Source organism: Protopterus annectens, chromosome 3.part0 (assembly GCF_019279795.1).
Source record: "Protopterus annectens isolate FY-2018-M chromosome 3.part0, PAN1.0, whole genome shotgun sequence".
NCBI classification, from domain to species: Eukaryota; Metazoa; Chordata; order Ceratodontiformes; family Protopteridae; genus Protopterus; species Protopterus annectens.
The window spans coordinates 1,495,741,409-1,495,759,352 of record NC_056731.1 but is presented as its reverse complement, the minus strand read 5'-3'; the positions used below and the strand labels follow the sequence as shown (position 1 = coordinate 1,495,759,352).

At 46.2% G+C, this 17,944-nt stretch overlaps 1 protein-coding gene across 1 annotated transcript in view; it reads right to left on the bottom strand.

The window, feature by feature from the left end:
• Window positions 1-17,944, bottom strand: part of TCEA1 (transcription elongation factor A1) — a gene marked incomplete in the record, with an annotated part of 560,757 nt that overhangs the window by 283,816 nt on the left and 258,997 nt on the right.

The window sequence follows — 17,944 nt, the reverse complement described above, 5'->3', positions numbered from 1 at the left end:
AACATTTTTTTGTCTCGTCAGTCATGCACAGTCCAAACCTGTGAGCAGCACAATTAAGAAAGCTAGTAATGTCCTAGTCCCGAATGGCAGGTTACACTTCCATTCATTTAAAATGGAAGTAGTGAGAAATGAAGTCTGACAATCCTCAGTACAACTGAAAGTGACTGATATACGGTGACTCGTTTCTTACAGGTTTGTTTTCCCATGTTATGTGCTTTACACTCCTTACAAAGCGCTTAGTAGGGCAACAGCAGACATAACATAGCCTTGGGTCCCTATTAATTCATCAAACAACCACATCTTCGAACAGCATTTCATCAGAAATGCTGTTCAAACAGTTCTGAGATCACACTACGGTACAGATCAGCAAATTTGCTCTTTTCCCACTGTAGTGTGATCTCGGAGATGCTACAGAAATTAGAGTGGTATGTATAATTAGCATGAGGTTCGATGAATTAATATAGACTTCATAGACTTTTTGAAAAAAGGGAATTTTTCAGGTTCTGTCTCAACACTCCTTTCTCTACTTTACTTCTCTCAGTCTTGTATTTCTTGCCTTAGAAAACATTAGTCAATCAAATGGCAAAAAACAGCTAAAAAGATTAGTGTGCAAGCAAAAACAAGACGTTATGTACTCACCATAATGTTCGATGTATGTAGTCCATCTCGCCTCACCTTTTTACCCATGGGTTCGGAGCCGAACCTCTGCTCCGACTCGGCAATACTCTAGCTCGAAGTCTTTCAATTGGCTGGGCTAAGAAGGTATCCCCATGCTGCACTGCTCCCTTTCCCCAGATCTTGTTTGCTGCGAGCTAATCATTCACTCCTCCACATACAACATATAGAGAAGGAAGAACATACCAACCAGAAAGGAATCTGAAACCATACCTAACCCCTAGGTCCTCCAGGATGGGGGAAGGAGGGGGAGTAAGAAAGAATGTGAGGCGAGATGGACTACATACATCGAACGTTATGGTGAGTACATAACTTCTTGATGTTATGTAGTCCAATCTCGCCTACATTCTTACCCGTGGGACAGTGTCCCCAGCACCTGAATCCTGGGAGGTTCAGTGGAAAATACTCGGGAGCACTATGGAACCAAAGGAAGACCTGCCTCTGGACACCAAATCTAACTTGGAGTAACAAAGGTGCGAGGAGATGCCCATGTAGCCGCAGCACAAATATCATCCATAGACAACCTGGCCTGAAAGGCTGTAGATGTAGACACAGATCGGGTAGAATGAGCCTTCACTCGAAATGGTAAATCCCTGCCACCTGAAGCATAAATGAATGAAACACAACTGGAAATCCACTAGACAAGGTGACTTTGGAAACAGGAGACCCAATCCTGTTTTCTGAAAATGAGACAAACAACTGATCCAATTTTCTGAGATCCTTCGTTCCATGTAAATAGAATCAATTGTCTGTGCACATCCAGCTGATGAAATCTAAATTCTGCCTTGTTTGAGAACTCTGGAAAGAATACAGGTAGTTCAATGGATTGGTTTAGATTACTAACAGAAGCCACTTTCGGTAGAAAGGAAGGGTTTGGTCTGAGAGAAACCCTGTCCTTATGAAAAATCAAGTAAGGTCGTCTAACTGATAAGGCTTTAAGCTCAGAGACACATCTGGCTGAAGTGATGCCTACTAAAAAGATTGTCTTCAAAGTCAAATATTTTAAATCACAAGTGGCTGCAGGCTCAAAGGGGGGTGAAGTGAGACATTGTAAAACAAAATTCAAGTCCCAAGGCATAACTGGTTCAAAATCTGGAGGACGAAGCAGCATAGTGCCCTTCAGGAATGCCTTACAAAGTCTATGTGCCATGAGACTAGGCTCATCAGCGACATGAAAAGTGGACATAGGCACCAACTGGACTTTAATAGTTGCGGCCGCTGATCCTTGGTTGAAAAGCATGGAGAACTCCTCCAGGACTGATGAAATTGGAGCTGTATAAGGATCAATTTGTCTTGCATGCGCCCAGATGGAAAATCTCTTCCATTTGCTGGAATAGATTTTTCTGGTGGAAGGCTTATGGGAGGAAGACAGAATATGAACCACTTCTGGCAAAAAATTATGAAGCCTGACTAATGATGGAGGTGGAGGAGCCAGGCTGTCAACCAGAGGGTCTGAAGAAAGGGATGGAGCTGCCCTGACATACGAGTCAGCAAATCTGGTTGAGGGTCCAGAATCCAGGGGGCATCCACTAGGTAATGATGGAGAAAGGGGAACCAAATTTGATGAGGACAGTGTGGAGCAATCAGAATCATTTTGCTTCCCAAAGATTGTGCTTTTAGAATAACCTTTGTCAGCAGAGGAACAGGAAGGAAGGCATACAGTAGACTGGAGGGCCAATCGTGAACTAGTGTCCCTGGGTGACTCCCCCTGAGGGGGGATAAGGGTGAAGTAGCTGCTGCATTTGGTATTGAGGGGCTGGCAAATGGGTCGCAGCAAGGCTGACCCCACCTGCGGAAAATCTGCTCCGCAACCTGATTGTTCACAGGGACCACTCATGAGGCATCAGAATAGCTCTGCTCAACCTATCAGCAATCACATTGGACTCGGAATGTGCGTTGCTACAAGAAAACGTTGGGAAGCCACTGCCCACTGCCACACTCGTGTGGTCTCTCTGCAAACGGGTTATGACTTGGTTCCTCCCTGTTTGTTTAGATACCATACCACCGACATATTGTCAGTGGAGATCACAATTGTCCCGAGAGGAAGAAAGCTCTGAAGTGCTTGCAACACTAGTAGCACTGCTCTCATCTCCAGGACACTGATATGCAGATGCATCTCATATTCCTGCCACGTGCCTTGGACTGCCCTGCCTAGATAATGCGCCCCCCCCCCACCCTATCTGGGAAGCATCTGTGGTCACTGCGGCAACCAGAGGGGACAGAACGAAGGGTTTTCCCGCGTCGAGGTTGCTGGTGTGAAGCCACCAGTGCAGATCCTGCTTGCACCGGTCTGTGATTATTAAGAGATGAGAAAGAGGAAGATGTTGCAGAGACCACTGGGTGAAGAGTAGCCACTGAAGGAGCCTTGTGTGTAGCCTCGCTAAAGGAACTAGCATAATTGTAGCAGCCATCGTCCCCAACAATTTGAGGATCAATCTTGCCTTCACTCTTCTCAAAGGGAGTAATGCGTACACCTGCTGTTGTAAAATTTGAATCCATTCTATTGGTAAAAACTCCCTCATGAGCACAGTGTCTAACTCAGCGCCTATAAAGGTGACACGCTGCGAGGGGAACAAGGCAGACTTTTCCCAATTTAGAGTGATGCCTAATTGTTGACAGTTTGATCATGTCGTCTCTGGTTTGTAGGAATAGATGCCTGGTAGTGGCAGAAAGGAGCCAGTCATCCAGGTACGGAAACACTTGGAATCCCTGACGTCTCAAGTGAGTCGTTACCCACTGCCATGCACTTGAACACCCTGGGGGCTGTGGTGAGACCAAAGGGCACAGCACAAAATTGAAAATGACTGGCTCCCAGCCGGAAGCATAGATGACTTCTGGATGCCCTGTCCATCTTTATATGGTAGTAAGCATCCTTGAGGTCGATGCAGCACATCCACACTTCTTTTCCCAACAATGGGAGAATAGATTGCAACGTGACCATTCAGAAAGTACAGTTTTGTACCTACCATAAATGTAGATGTTCGAGTGTATACACTGCTGCAGTCATTACACTTGGGGTTATCCTGCAATCAGGCGGTTCCCCAGTCTGCCTGAGTTCCAAAGTCTTGGTCCGGCGTCAGTTGCTATCGCTTCCCCCCTGACGTCAGTGCGACAGGGGTATACAAGATGCAGCAGACACCATTTTCTTCAGTTTTTCTTGCCCCAGATGTTAGGTGCCCCCAAAGAGGTAGGCAATTCAAATTGCTAATAAAACATACATAAGAAAAGCAATCAACAAGTTTCAGTTACCAGCAAATACTCCCCATAGGTAGTAAAGGGTAGAGGACATAGGTACGTACCAGCAAGCAAGAGGGGAAGGAGGGAGGGTAACCTGGACTGCAGCAGTGTATACACTCTAACATCTACATTTATGGTAGCTACAAAACTGTACTATGTTCATCGTGTTACACTGCTGCAGTCATTACACTTGGGTAGAATCCCAAAGCTGAGGTAGAGTGGCTGGTTCTATAAGGCATTAGGGGTGGCTATAAGGCCCTGCAGCGGCGAAGCCAGCTCTGGATTTAGAGTATAGAGGCACAAGGTAATGCTTGGTGAAGGTATGTACTAAACTCCAAGTTGCTGCTTCCAAAATGTCCTTGGTAGGTACTCCTCTGAGGTAGGCAGTTGAAGTGGCTGTTGCCCTGGTGGACTGAGATCTAATGCTGTTAGGTACAGGTTTCCCATGGTGTGTTATAGCAGAAATGTATACAGTGTCCTATCCATTTTGAAATGGTCTGTTTTGAAATGGCATTTCCCTGTGCTCCTGCAGCATATGCTACCAATAATTGCTCAGATTTTCTGAAAGCTTTGGTTTTGTCCAAATAAAAGCGCAACTGCCTGTGTATGTCCAAAGAATGCAGTAGTCTCTCCCCTTTATTCTGTGGATTTGGATAAAAAGTTGGCAAGTGAATAGTTTGGTTTAGAGCCACACTTGATACCATCTTTGGCATAAACATAGGGTTAGTTCTTAAAGACACCCTGTCTTGGTGGAAGATGATGAAAGGTTCCACTGCCATTAGTGCCTGTAATTCTGAAACTCTTCGTGCTGATGTTATTGCCAGGAGCAGAGCAGTTTTCCAAGAGATATATTTAAAATCTGCTGTGTTAGCTGGCTCAAAAGGAGGTAAAGTTAATTTTTCCAACACGAAGTTGAGGTCCCAAGTTGGAGTAGGTGCTCTACGGGGCAGTCTTGTGTTTTTAGTCCCTCTGAGGTACTGTTTTAGCAAAGGATTTGAGAAAATTGGTGGATCCGTGCTGTAATGAGCAGAGATGGCAGAGGCGTGGATCTTGATGGATGAAAAGGAGAGGCCTTTGTCCAGCATCTCAGTTAAATATTGCAGTATTTGAGGAATATTTGGGACAAGAGGGATAAGGCTGTGAGCCTGGTTCCAGGCACAGAATCTCTTCCATTTATCCGAATAGGCTTTCCTGGTACTAGGCCTTTTGGCCTCCAGGATGACATCCATAACAGCTTTGGAGAGAGGCATTGCTTGCTTGACTAAGGCATCTTCCATGCAGCCAGGTTTAAAGTCTTTAGCTGGCTGTGCAGTACCTGATTGTTGTGTTAAGTCAGTAGATGTGGGATTTGAGGCAAAATCCAGGGTGGTCCTTGTGTTAAGATTGGGTACCAGTGCTGGCGTGGCCAGTCTGGTGCAATCAGGATCACCTTTGGCTCTTCTTGCCTGGCTTTTATGAGTACCTTTGGAAGGAGAGGTAGTGGTGGGAAAGCATATACTTGTATGTTTTTCCAGCTGAATGAAAGGGCATCCACTTTCCATGCTTGTGGATGGTACGTTCTTGTGCAGAATTTCTGTAGCTGGCAGTTCATTGGGGATGCAAACAGATCTATGCCTGGGCTCCACCATTTTTGTGTTATCATTCTGAATATTTGTGGATTCAATTCCCATTCGTGGGGATCCATGATGTTTCTGCTTAAGTAGTCTGCCAGTGTGTTTTTCTCTCTTGGCAGGAATTGTGCTTGCAGATGAACTTCATAGTCTAGAGCTGTGTTCCACAAGGTCATGGCTCGTCTGCAGAGGGGATAAGAGTGAGTGCCCCCTTGCTTGTTTATGTACCACATAACTGTGGTGTTGTCTGCCTTTAGTAGTAGTTGTCCTGGATGCAGCAGGTCCTTGAAGGCTATAAGGGCATTTTGTACAGCTAGCATCTCCTTTTGATTGAAGATGCCTTTGTTCTGCGGGCCACTTGCCCTGAATACATTTTCCTGCCATGTGTGCTCCTCAGACGTAATCCGATGCATCTGTTGTCAGTGTTTGCCTGACTGTGGGTTGAGTAAAAGGCTGTCCCTTGTTGAGGTGACGAGCTTGAGCCCACCATCGAAACTCCTGTTGAAGGCAAGGAATTAGTGGTATAACTGTTTCCAAACTTTGACAGTGTTGAGACCAAACACTCTTTAGGTACCATTGTAGTTTCCTCATATGCAGTCTGGCATATGGAATTAGTAGTATGCAAGATGCCATGTAACCCAAGGTCTGCAGAATTTGTCTTGCAGGGAGATGGGTTCTTGTTGCCATCAATTGAAAATATTGAGTCAGTTGTCCTTGCTTGTCTGGCGTGAGGTAAGCCATCTGGACCGTTGTATTCAAGCCTGCACCCAGGAATATTATCTCTTGTGAGGGCACTAGTTTTGATTTCTTTTCGTTTACTGTGTACCCTAGGCAACTTAACTTTTTTACAAACGCCAGATGCTTTAGAAGAATGTCCTTGCTCTCTGCTTGAATCAGGCAGTCGTCCAGATACGGATAAATTTGAATTCCTTTCTGTCTGCAAAATGCAATTACTGGTGCCAGGCACTTTGTGAAGACCCTGGGCGCAGTAGATAAGCCAAAGGGCAGTGCAGAGAATTGATAGTGCATTGAACCAGCTAGGAATCTGAGGTATCTTCTGCAGTTTTGTCTGATAGGGACATGCAGGTATGCCTCCTTGAGGTCCAATGTTACGAGCCAAGCTTTCTTGCCCAGCATGGGAAGAAGCTGCTGTAGTGTCAACATTTTGAAATTCGAAACATCCAGGTAAGTGTTTAGAGAAGAAAGATCCAGAATGGGCCTCCATGCTTTGTCCTTTCTGGGAACCAGAAAGAGTCGAGTAAAACCCTTGTCCTTGCTCCTGTGGTGGTACCTTTTGAATAGCTCTCATGTCCATGAGTGCTGTAATTTGTTTTTGAGCCTCTACCCATTGATTTGGTGGCAGATTTGGCATTCCTTTTAACCTTGGCAGAGTGTGAAAGTGGAACCTGTAACCTTGAGATACAATGTTGAGAACCCATTTGTCTGTGGTGATCATATGCCAGTTGTGATAGAAAAATGCCAGTTTTCCTCCCAAGGGGGCTGCCAAGAGAGAGCTGTTTGGCAGCTGTAGTGGGAAGTCATTGGGGTTGTTTTTTATATGGTTGGGGCCTGTCTTCCCCTTCTTTCTGGCCTGATGCACCCCACTGTCGAGGCCTGTAAGGACCTTGTGGTTGACCTCTACCTCTTGGACGTCTGTATCTGCCCCTTTGAGGTCTGTCTGTAACTGGAAAGGACCAATTCTTTGTTGGCCAATTTCTGCTAAATCGAGGAGGCTGAACCTGTAAGAAATCCTTCACTGTTTGCATAGATTTTGCCTTATCCTCCATTTTCTTTAATACCGCTTCTGCCTTAACTCCAAACAACACATCCTGCTGCAAAGGTGCATCCAATAGTTTTGCTTTAACATGATCTGGTAATGTATGTTCTTTTAACCAAGCATGTCTTCTAATGACAGAACCTGTAACTGCTTGTTCTACAGGGTTCCTCTAAAGAATCAAAACCACATTGCAAAGTATGTTTTCCCACTTGTTCAGCTGCATGCAACAAATCCTGCATTTCCTTAAAATTAGGAGGATCTGAATCTGGAAGCATTTTTTGTTTCAACTGAGACATCAAAAGTTGCTGATATTTTTGCATGTGAAACTGGCAGTTTAAGGCCCTCATTGCTAAAATTGCAGACGTATATACTTTCTTCCCCCATCTGTCTAATGCTCTGGAATCTCGGTCAGAGGGAACTGGATTCTTTGCTGATGAGGCCTTAACCCCTTTGGGTCCCTGAGAAATAGTTTCAGGGTCAGCAACAGGGCTTTTATAAAGAAATTTGAGAGAGTCAGGGACTCTGTAGCATCTGTCAGGCTTAACTGGGGCTGCAGGTAAAGAATCAGGATTTAAGCTGGATTCAGTATACACAACATCTAACACTGGCGGAATAGCAAGGGGTCTGTGTTGTGGTAATAAAAGGAAGTCTCTGAGCCTTTTCTTGGATTCTGAGTAATCCCAGCCTTCCCAATGGAAATGCTCCCTCATGGTGTGTAAGGTTTCCCCAAAGGAGTAGTCCTCAGGCGGAGAGGCTGATGGAATTGATTCCTCAGCATCAGAATCCTCATAAGGGGGTAAAGAGTATCCTAGGTCTGAGGATGAATCTGAGGATATGGATACCTGGTTGGATGAGTCATAGTCTGCATCCTGTCTAGGTCTTTTATCAGGAGGTGGATGGGACCCCCTGATCAGAGTGATTAGGTCTTCGGCCATTTTGAGCATTTGTTTCTTAGGCATGGAGGCCTGTCCTGGAGAATGCTGTATTTGTTTCTTTGTTTTTAAAGGAGGTTTAGACTTGGCAGAAGTTTTAATGCTTAACTGAGTAGGTCTGAAATCACCCTCTTAAGCTGTAGGTTGTTCAGCTACTCCGGATCCCTCTGAAGGGTTAGTTTCGGTAGGCTGAAAATCTTGTGTGTATGAAGGCCCAGCCATCTGCATGTGGGAGTCAGAGGCGGCCTGTGGTTCTACAGAAGTGGCAGTCAGGGGCTGCCAAGGCGCCTCGCTGAAAACCGGAGAACCGGCGACTGGCCTAGAAGAGTCTTTGTCGTCAGTTTTGGGCCTCAGATGCCTATCTTTGTCTTTGCGCTTTTTATGTATTCCGGTCTTCGGAAGTTCCGACGGCATGGTGTAATTGAATTTTCTGCCAAAATAATGTCGGGCAAAATCAAACAGACATTTAATAGTGCGCTTGTTAAGCCTAGCACAAAACAGACAACCAGGGACGTCGTGGTCTGGGCCTAGACATGGGATACAATAAGAATGAAAATCCTTATGAGGTATTTGCTTCCCACAAGAAATACAGTTATTAACTTTTACTGACATCGGTCTGAGGCAAGAAAAAGTTTCCCCAATGGGGTACTTAGCTTTGTAGAAGACTTCGGTTCTGGATTCGGAATGAAAATCTCAGGAGTCGGTCGACCAGCACTTGCGAACTGCTTTTGCTTTGGGCACTACGCGGCAAGAAAGACTGAAGAAAATGGCATCGGCTGCATCTTATATACCTGTCACACTAACGTCAGGGAGGAGGCGACAGCAACCGACACCGGACCAAGACTTTGGAACTCAGGCCGACTGGGGAACCGCCTGACGGTAGGATAACCCCAAGTGTAATGAGTGCAGCAGTGTAACACGATGAATATCTTGGACTTCTTTACATGGGTGTTCAATCACCTGAGATCCAAAATGGGTCTCAGGTCCCCTCTCCTTTTCAGCACCAAAAAGAATCTGGAGTAAGTCCCTAATCCAATCTGGTCTGAGGGGACAGGCTGGATGGGCTCCTTTTTCTAGCAGCTTTAAATCCTCTGAAGCTGTGGAATCCCTTTGATTGGGTGGAACATCTGGGATTTTTTTGATCGGAGGGGGAGCTGAAGAGAAGGGAATGCGATATCCTCCGGAAACTATTTTTAATACCCATTAGTCCCGAGTTATATTTTGCCAGGCCTCTGGGTATAGTGAAATGCGACCCCCGACTGGCTCCGGAAATGCACAGTCGGGCCTCCCATCAGGAGGGCTGGTAGGGAGAACCACGAAAGGAATTGCGGTCTCCCTGGTTACTCGGGCCTCCTCTGCTCCTAGGGCGGCGTCTACCAGAATTACCACCCCCTCCCCTGCCTTTGGAGGAGGACTCACCATGAGCGTCATGAAAAAAACTCTGATTTTTTGAACCACATCTTCCCACCCCTCTGGGTCTTGGGATAAGGCCTAGAGGGTAGGGAAAAACGGACTCCCACAGCAGACAGAGTTTTTCCGTCTTGCTCGCACCTAGTGAGAGAGTCCTTCACCTTGGTTCTGAATAAGAGGGAACCAAACGGGGCATTGGTGAACGTAGACTTAAAGGCCTCCTTGAAATTACAGAGGCGCATCCAGGAGTGTCTCCTAAGAGCAACTCCCAAACTTGCTGCCCCACCCGCTCCTTCGGCTGCGTAAGAGATCAGCCTCATGGAAGAGTTAGCAATAGAGTTGAGGGTAGACATCTGAGCGTTGACCTTCTGAGCCACCGCATCAGAAACGTTACCCTGTAGAGCATCTCCAAGCTCTTTCAGATCATCTTTTTGGAGCCATGTAAAATGAGATAAGTAATTCAGTGACCGCAGTGTAAAGGCCGCTGAAGAAAATATACGCTTCCCGTACCGGTCCATGGTCCTAGACTCCTTGTTAGGAGGATGGACGGTAGACGAAGTCTCAGCCAGTTCCTTCTTGGTGACCGCTGCCACCACCATGGCATCTACAGGAACTCCCTTGGATAGAAACTCTTTGTCAGAGGGGGCGGACAAGAATTTGTTGGGTCTCTTGGGGACTGGTTCCACAGAGTCAGGGGTTTCCCCACACTCTTCGACAAATCAGATCTAAAAGCTCTAAGGGTGGAGATGCCCAAGAGGCAGAGGGCTGAGTCCCAAAGGCCTTCAGGAACGACGACTCCTTGGAGGGAGCTTTGGAGGGCCAGTCACCCCTCTGCTTCAAAATTTCCAGGATGTCAGAGAAAGAGAGACATCCTCAGAGGATGACTTGGGGAACCCCTCCGATTCCTTGAGGTCGGTGTCTGACGTTAAGGACTCATCTTGGGAGTCAATGTGCTTCCTCTTGCACGTTTGTTTTCTGGGTGGCTCTTCAGGCAAAAACACTGAGGGACCCTCAGAAATATGGGGACCACTCATGGAGGTATCCTGAGGCCTTGGGTCTCCACTGTCGAAAGATATAGGGCGATTAGAGAACGCACCGGAGCTGGAGGGGAGAGCGCGTCAGTGCCGAATGATGTCGCAGAGGACCTGGCCAGAGCGCTCCGCATGGCCTCAAAAGCTGGTCCCCCTGGCTCCGAAGATCGACCAGCCATGGAAGACCTCTGAGCAGAAGTGACAAGGTTCGATGCAGAAGCAGGGGTCAGGCTTTCCTGGGTTGAGGCTCTGGGAGGGAGGCTAGGAGCCGAAAAGCAACCAGAGGCCTTCCCCTCGGGTCCGACAGAGGAACCATGAGTCCTGGAACCCATGGACGGAGCTGACTGGGTCAGAGCTGAAGCCGGAGCCGATAAGCCAGGATGGGCCATCGGAGCTGACCTAAGGACATCAGACGGTGCCGACCACTCCGGCTCCAAAAGCTGAGATTTGATCGGAGGAAGTATCGACGCTGGTTGGGTGACGGGCCTCGGAGCCGACTGGGCTGGAGCCGAAAACAATTTTGCCAGTACTGGTGACTGGAGCAGTCTCTACACCACTATCTACATCCACATCTGAAAGAGTCCTGGAGGACCTATAAGATAAGGAAGGAGATCTAGACCTCCTCTCCGAAGGAGACCTACGAGGAGGAGAGACAGATCTAAAATTTGGAGACCGGCTCCGAACTAGCACCTCCGCAATCGGCTCCGTGGGACCTGGAGCCAAAGCAGATTCAGTCAATACACTAACTTCCTGCGGCTCTGAGGACAGTAGAGCAGAGGATGCCACAGTAGATTTCTCTACTTTCTCCGGAGGCTCAGAGGATACAGATGGAGCCAGAGAACGCTTTTTTGCCTTAGAGGGAGAGACTTGAAGCCCTTCCCAAATCCTCCTCGAAGGAGGGTTTCAAAAGTCCTTTCAAAATTGGTTTGTTCTTCCTCTCCTGAAGAACACAAGGAAAGACTAGGTCCTCTAACAAACGGTCCTAGCCCGAGGGATAGGTACCTACTAACACTAACAAGTAACACAGAAGGGGAGGACTAGGTCCTCCAACTGAAACAGGCCTAGCCCGTAGGGGAAAGTTAGCGGGACACCACAAAAAACAATACCAGAAAAAGAATTTTACCAAGTATTAGACCAGTACACACACAACATACAGCTATGAGAATAGCTTTTTTTGAAGCAAAAAACTGTCAATAAAGACAAAAGTGATACTTGGCCACAGCCAAGAGCGAGACCACGTCTGAGCTATACGAGCAGCAAATGAGATCTGGGGAAAGAGCAGTGCAGCATGGGATACCTTCTTAGCCCAGCCAATTGAAAGACTTCGAGCTAGAGTATGGCCGAGTCGGAGCAGAGGATCGGCTCCGAACCCACGGGTAAGAATGTAGGCGAGACTGGACTACATAACATAAGTAGTTATGTACTCACCATAACGTTCCATGTGAGCTGTTCATCTCGCCTTCATTCTTTACTGATGGGTTTGGAGCCGATCCTCTGCTCAGACTCAGCCAATTTCAAAAGCTCAAGGTCTTCAACCAGCTCGAGGCCAACTCCCTATCCCATGATGCACCCTGATCTCAACTCAGATCTTGTTTGCTGCCTACTTAGTAGTATAAATATGCCACTCAGAGTTAGAGGAGACAAAGCACCCTATACGGACCTCAAGTAGACTGGATGGGGGTTGGAGGGTGGGATGAAAGAATGAAGGCGAGATGAACAACTCACATGGAACGTTATGGTGAGTACATAACTTCTTTATGTGAAGTTGTTCTATCTTGCCGTTCTTTCTTTACTGCTGGGTAGCGTCCCAAGCACCATCTTCTCGGATGGCTCATAGGAGAATATTCCTCAGAACTGTGGAACCAAAGGAGATCCTGTCCCTGGAGGCCTTGTCTACTTTGTAATGAGTAATAAAGGTATGAGGTGTTGACCAGGTAGCTGCTGCACAAATAGAGTCTAATGGTAACCTTGCAGAAAAAGGCCAATGAGGTTGAAATAGCTTTAGTAGAGTGGACCTTTACTTTTTGTTGCAAGGGGGCATTTTGTGAATTATAAATGAAGGAAATGCAATCTGATAGCCATCTTGACAAGGAGATTTTTGTCACTGGGGCACCCTTCTTTGACTCTGAAAAGGAAACAAAAAGTTGATCCATTGACCAGACTTGTTTCATTCTGTCTAGGTAAAATCGTAGTAGTCTATGAACATCAAGTTTGTGCAGCATGTGTTCCATCCTATTTGTGTATTGGGGAAAAAAAACTGGCAACTGAACAAATTGGTTAAGCTTAGTCTCTGAACAAACTTTTGGTATGAAGGATGGATTAGTCCTGAGTGAAACTGTCATGGAAAATAAGATAAGGAGGTTTGATGGTCAAGGCTTGCAGCTCAGAAATCCTCCGAGCAGAAGTAACGGCTATCAGAAAAACAGTCCTCCATGAAAGGAATTTTGAGGCTGGTTCGAAAGGAGGTAGTATGATTCTGGATAGAACAAAATGTTATCTCCATGGCATGACTGCAGCTCTGATTGGTGGCCTCAAATGAATGGCACCTTTAAGAAAGGCTTTAGCAAGTTGATGCGACATGACATTGGAACCTTGGAAACCAAGATGAAAGTTTGATATCACTGCTAATTGAACTCTAATGGCAGTTGCAGATGCTAGAGGCCCATAAAGAAAATCTCTTCCATTTGCTAAGATGTAACTTTCTGGTAGATGATTTATGAGAGGATGTTATAATATGTTGGGCCTCAGTTGAGAGGTTGTAAATCCTGGCTATTGTGGGAACTGGAGCAGCCAAGCTGTCAGTTTGAGGGAATGAAGGGAAGGATGAAAAGCCCCGATGAATGGGTCAACAGATCCAGGGTTCTTCCAAAAAGATGAGGCTTGGAGGAAGGGAAACCCAACTTGCCAAGGCCAGTAAGGGGCTATTAGTATCATGGTCCTTCCCAGGAGTTTTGCTTTCTGTAATACCTTGGGAATCAGATTGAAGGGGGAAAATGCATAAAGGCCAATTTTGCACCAATGCCTCCCTTGGGGCTTCCCCTTGCTGGGGAATTAGGGCAAAGTAGCTGCTGCATTTAGTGTTTGTTGGGGTTGCAAAAAGATCGCAGCAAGGCTGGCCACACCTGCGGAAAATCCTTTCTGCTGCTTGTTGCTTTAGGGACCACTCGTGAGGCAGAAAGACTGTCCTGCTCAGCTTGTCTATTACAATGGATTTCTCCGGGATGTGCGCTATCAGAAAGAGCTGGGAGGAGAATGCCCACTGCCATACTCTCATGGCCTCTCGACACAAGGAGTAAGATTTGGTTCCTCCTTGTTTGTTGATGTACCAGACCACTGACATGTCTGTCTGAATTGCAATTGTTCCCAGAGGTAGAGAGTCTTGAAAGGACTGCAACGCTAGAAGTACCACTCATCTCCAGAACATTTATATGCAGATGAGCCTCGTGTTTCTTCCAAGTGCCTTGGGCTGTTCTTTCCTGAAAATGCCCCCCCCCCACCCAATAAAGGAAGCATCCGTGGTCACCGTGGCTATGGGATTGGGTAGAAAGAATGGACATCCCTGAGATAACCTGTTGAGACGTCAGACACCATTGAACTGTTCAATGTCCAATCCGCTTCCCCTTATTCTGCGGATTTGGGTAAAATGTTGGCAGGTGAATGGTCTGGTTAAGAGCCACACTGGATACCGCCTTATGCATAAAAGAAGGATTGGTCCTGAGGGACACCCTGTCCGGATAAAATATAATAAAAGGCTCAACTGCCATGAGAGCCTGTAGTTCCGAAGCCCTTCTTGCTGAAGTGACTGCCAAGAAAAAAAGCTTTTTTCCAAGATAGAAATTTTATATCCGCAGTAGTTGCTAGTCCAAAAGGAGGCAGGGTGAGTTTTTTCCAGCACAAAATTGAGGTCCAATGCAGAAGTTGGTGATCTTCTTTGAGGCCTTAAATTTTGGCCTCTCTAAGATACTGTTTAAGCAGAGGATGAGAAAAGAGGGGAGGCTCTGTGTTGTAATGAGCCAAGATGGCATGGAATTTTATTGAAGAAAAATATAGGCCCTTGTCAAGAATCTCAGTCAAATATTGTAAAATCTGAGGAATATTGGGCTTTGCTGTGTCTGTTCCTTGTGCTTGGTTCCAAGCACAGAATCTCTTCCATTTATCAGCATAAGATTTTCTAGTACTAGGCCTTCAGGCTTCCAAAATGACATCCATCACAGACTTACTGAGAGGTGGTGTTTGAATAATTAATTGATCAACCATGCTGCAAGATTCAGAGTTTGGAGCGGAGTGTGCAGAATTTGATTGTTCTGCTGAGATAGCAGATGAGGTATTTGAGGCAAGTACCATGGAGGAAGTTGAGACATATTCCTTAGAAGTGGGTACCAGTGCTGGCGAGGCCAGACCGGAGCAACTAGGATCATTTTTGTTTTTTCCCGTCTGACTTTTAGTAGGACCTTGGAGAGTAGAGGCAGAGGGGGAAAGGCATAGACTGATAGTTTTTTCCAGCTGAAGGATAGGGCATCCACTTTCCATGCTTTTTTGTGATGAGTTCTTGTGCAGAATTTGTCCGAATGACAATTTTGGGGAGAGGCAAACAGATCTATGTCTGGGCTCCCCTATTTCTGTGTTAACATGCTGAAGATTTGTGGATCCAGTTTCCATTCGTGCAGATCCACAAGATTCCTGCTTGGGTCGTCTGCCAGAGTATTTTGTTTTCCTGGCAGGAATTGAGCTTGATGTATTTGGTAAGTCAAGGCTGTGTTCCACAAGGCCATGGCTAGTCTGCAAAGTGGGTAGGAATGTGTACCCCCTTCCTTGTTTATGTACCAAATTAACTGTGGTGCTGTGTCTATCAGTAGTTGTCCTGGATGAAGTAAGTCCTTGAAGGCTGAGCATTCTGAACAGCTAGCATCTCTTTCTGGTTGATCTGCAGATTCATTTGGTTTGGGCTCCATTTGCCCTGAATGCATCTCCCCGCCAGCTGGGCCCCCCCAAGCATAGTCTGATGCGTCTGTAGTTGGGGGTTTGGGTGGCAGGGGGTACAGTGAATGACAGTCCCTTGTTTTGGTGACAAGTCTCTGCCCACCAAAGAAACTCCTGTTGTAGGCAGGGAATGAGAGGAATCAGTTTCCAGACTGTGACAATGTTGACTCCATAAACTTTTTAGGTACCATTGAAGTTTGCTCATATGCAGTCTCACATATGGAATTAGTAGAATGCAGGATGCCATGAACCCCAAAGCCTGCAGAATTTGTCTTGCAAATAACTGGGTTTTTGTTGCCATTTGGCTGAAGTATGTTGTCAGTTGCCTTTGTTTGTCTGGCATAAGGTAAGCCATCTGGGCAGTTGTATTCAAGCTTGCACCCAGGAATGTAATTATTTGAGAGGGTATCAGTTGTGATTTCTTTTCGTTTATGGTGTACCCTAGGCATGCTAGAAGCCTTTTCACAAACGCCAGATGTTGAAGAAGAGTGTCCTTGTCCTCTGCTAGAATGAGACAGTCGTCCAGATAAGGATAAATTTGAATGCTTCTTTGTCTGCAGAATGCAATTACTGGTGCCAGGCACTTTGTAAAGACACTGAGCGCAGTAGATAAGCCAAAGGGCAGTGCAGAGAACTGGTAAAGTAAAAAACCTGCTTTGAAGCGGAGGTATCTTCTGCACGATTCCCTTATTGGGATATGCAGGTATGCCTCTTAAGTCTAGAGTTACTAACCAAGCATTCCTGCCTAGCATAGGCAGTAGCTGTTGTCAGCATTTTGAATTTTGCAATGTCCAGGAATGTGTTCAAAATCGATAAGTCCAGTATTGGACGCCATGAATGGTCTTTTCTGGGTACCAGGTAAAGTCCCGAATAAAAACCTTGTCCTTTTTCCTTTTCTGGTACCAGTTGAATAGCCCTCATATCCATGAGGGACATGACTTGTTTCTGGGCCTCTGCCCACTGGTTTTGTGGCAGATCCGGTCATTCGTTTGGAATTGGCAAAGTATGGAAATGAAATCTGTACCCCTGGGATGCTATGTTTAATACCCACTTGTCCTGGGTAATTAACTGCCAATTTTGAGCATGAAGTGCTAGTTTTCCCCCCAAGGGGGCTGCCAAAAGGTAAGTGCTTGGTGATGGTAGAGGAAAGTCATTGAGACTGCTTACTGTACGGTTGTGCTTTGTTTCCTCCAGTTTTGGAGGTGGAGGCACCCCCATTGCTTTGACCTGCAAGAACCCTGTGATTGGTATCTGGAGCCTTTTGAGCGCCTGGATTTGCCTTGAGTGACTCTGTTGGACACAGGAAAGGACCAATTTCTAGTAGGCCAGTGTCTACTGAACCTGGGTGGCTGCACTTGCAAGAAATCTTTTACAGTTTGCATAGATTTAGCTTCGTCTTCCATTTTCTTTAAAACCTCTTCTGCCTTATTACCAGAGTATCATGCTGCAAAGAGGCATCCAACAATTTAGCTTTAACATGATCAGGCAGATTTTGCTCCTTGAGCCAGGCATGCCTTCTAACCACAGATCCAGTAACGGCGGCCCTACAAGAGGCCTCCAAAGAATCAAAACCACATTGCAAAATATGCTTTCCAACCTGTTCTGCTGAATGCAATAATTCCCGTAACTCTATTTTCCACACAATCAGAAATCAACATAATTTTCTGTTTCAGTAAGCCCATAACATGCTGTTGATATTTAAACATATGAAACTGGCAGTTTAAGGCCCTGACTGCCAAAGTTGCAGACGTATAAACCTTCTTTCCCCATCTATCCAGCACCCTGGAATCTCTGTCAGAGGGGGGTAGGATTTTTGACTGCAGAGGCCTTTACACCCTTGGGACCCTGAGAAATAGTCTCAGGATCAGCAGCAGGATTTCTGAATAGAAATTTGTTGGAGTCAGGAACCCTGTAATATCTGTCCGGCTTACTAGGAGCCGGAGGCAGGGAATCAGGAGCCATGCTTGATTCCGAAAATACATCAACAATGCCTAATACAGGAGGGTACTGCCAAAGGCCTATGCTGAGGAAGAAGGAAATCCTTAAGCCTCTTTTTTGATTCAGAGAAGTCCTGGCTCTCCCAGTGAAAATGTTCCCTTAAAGCATGCAAAGTCACTCCAAAAGAGTAATCCTCTGGAGGAGATGCAGATGGAATGATTCCTCTGCATCAGAATCCTCATAGGGTGGAATGGAAAATTCTTGATCAGAAGAGGAATCAGAAGAAATGGAAACCAGATCTTAAGATTCATAATCAGTGCCTTGCCTAGGCCTCCTAGCAGGGGGGGGGGGGGG